This window comes from Symphalangus syndactylus, chromosome 4 (assembly GCF_028878055.3).
Source record: "Symphalangus syndactylus isolate Jambi chromosome 4, NHGRI_mSymSyn1-v2.1_pri, whole genome shotgun sequence".
NCBI classification, from domain to species: domain Eukaryota; kingdom Metazoa; phylum Chordata; class Mammalia; order Primates; family Hylobatidae; genus Symphalangus; species Symphalangus syndactylus.
The window spans coordinates 112720443-112722540 of NC_072426.2; the positions used below are offsets into that span (position 1 = coordinate 112720443).

The following is a 2098-nucleotide window of genomic DNA, read 5'->3' on the forward strand; positions in this document are numbered from 1 at the left end:
CAGTGAATTATATATAATATGTAAAATAAGCCTCAACAAAGTTGTTAAAAAACAAGAAATGTGCCGGGCACGTTGGCTCACGCCTGCAATCCCAGCACTCTGGGAGGCCGAGGCAGGTGGATCACCTGAGGTCAGGAGTTCGAGACCAGACTCAACATGGAGAAATCCCATCTCTACTAAAAATACAAAATTAGCCAGGCGTGGTGGTACATGCCTGTAATCCCAGCTACTTGGGAGGCTGAGGCAGGAGAATTGCTTGAACCCGGGAGGCGGAGGTTGCAGTGAGCTGAGATTGCACCATTGCACTCCAGCCTGGGCAAAAAGAGTGAAACTCCATCTCAAAAAAAACACAAAAAACAAAAAACAAAAACCAAGAAACGTATTATTTTTTGAGTCAAACAAAAACCTATTTATTCAAAAAGTTTGAAAATATGTTTAATAGACACATAAAACTGTCTACAGGGATAACAGTGATTAACTCAGAAATGCTGTTGTGGGGGAAACTGGGAAAATTTTTATACTATATGTCTTTCTACATGATTATTTTGATGATAATGAAAAATTTAAAAATGTAATAAAAACTGATTTTTAATAGATGGGAAGTTAAGATGTGTAAAATGCAATGAAATTTGTAAGTATTACCTTTGGATGGTAGAATATGGCTTGTATTTTTTGTCTTTCTACGTTTCTTTCTTTTCCAATTTTATGTTTTTTTTTTTACTTTTAAATTTTTAAATTGACATAATAATTACATACTTACGGGATACATAGTGATGTTGTGACACATGTGTATAGCGATCAGATCAGCGTAGTTAGCATACCCATCATCTCAAACACTTATGATTTCTTTGTGTTGGAACATTCAATACCCTCCAGCTAGCTACTTGAAACTGTATAATATATAACTATTAACTATAGTCATCCTACAGTGCTACAGGAAAATACAGAAGGCTTCACGAATTTGCATGTCATTCATGCTAATCTTCTCTGTATCATTCCGATTTTAGTGTTTGTGCTGCTGAAGTGAGTACATTTGCCAATTTAAAAATGATTATATATTACTTTTCCAACAAAAACTGAATGGGTTTAATTTAAAATAAAAGGCCAGGAAACATCTGAAGGTTTTTGTTTTTTTTTTTTGTTTGAAACAGTCTCGCTCTGTCACCCAGGCTGCAGTGCAGTGGCGCAATCATGCTCACTGCAGCCTCGACTTCCGAGGCTCAAGCAATCCTCCCACCTTAGCCTCCCCAGTAGCTGGGATTACAGGTGCCCACCACAAAGCCCAGTTAATTTTTGTATTTTTTGTATGAGTTTTCATCATGTTGCCCAGGCTGGTCTCGAACTCTTAGGCTTAAGTGATCTGCATAACTTGACCTCCCAAAGTATTGGGATTACAGGCATGAGCTACCACGCCCAGCCTTGCATCTTTTTTTTTTTTTTTTTGAGACAGAGTCTTGCCTTGTATGATTTTTATTTATTTTTTATTTTTTATGTTTGAGACAGAGTCTCTCTCTGTTGCCAGGCTGGAGTGCAGTGGCGCAATCTCGGCTCACTAAAACCTCCAACTCCCCGGTTCAAGCGATTCTCCTGCCTCAGCCTCCTGAGTAGCTGGGATTACAGGCACGCGCCACCAGGCCCAGCTAATTTTTTTGTATTTTTAGTAGAGACAGGGTTTCACCATGTTGTCCAGGATGGTCTAGATCTCCTGACATCGTGATCCACCCGCCTCGGCCTCCCAAAGTGCTGGGATTACAGGCATGAGCCACTGCGCCCGGCCTGTATCATTTTTAAAGTCAACTTTAGCACAATATTTATGGTATTTCATAGATAACAGAACTTTTTTATGTTTGCTTTTGAGGGGGAGTCTCGATCTGTCACCCAGGCTGGAGTGCAGTGGCGAGATCTCAGCTCACTGCAACCTGTGCCTCGCAGGTTCAAGCGATTCTTGTGCCTCAGCCTCCAGAGTAGCTGGGACTACAGGCATGCACCACCACACATGGCTAATTTTTGTATTTTTAGTAGACACTGGGTTTCACCATGTTGCCCAGGCTGGTCTCGAATTCCTGAGCTCAAAGGGATCCCCCTTTCTCGGCCTCAC

At 40.9% G+C, this 2098-nt stretch overlaps 1 pseudogene; it reads right to left on the reverse strand.

The window, feature by feature from the left end:
• Window positions 1-937: 937 nt before the first annotated feature.
• Window positions 938-1031, reverse strand: LOC129481410 (uncharacterized; annotated as a pseudogene).
• Between the last annotated feature and the right edge of the window lie 1067 nt (window positions 1032-2098).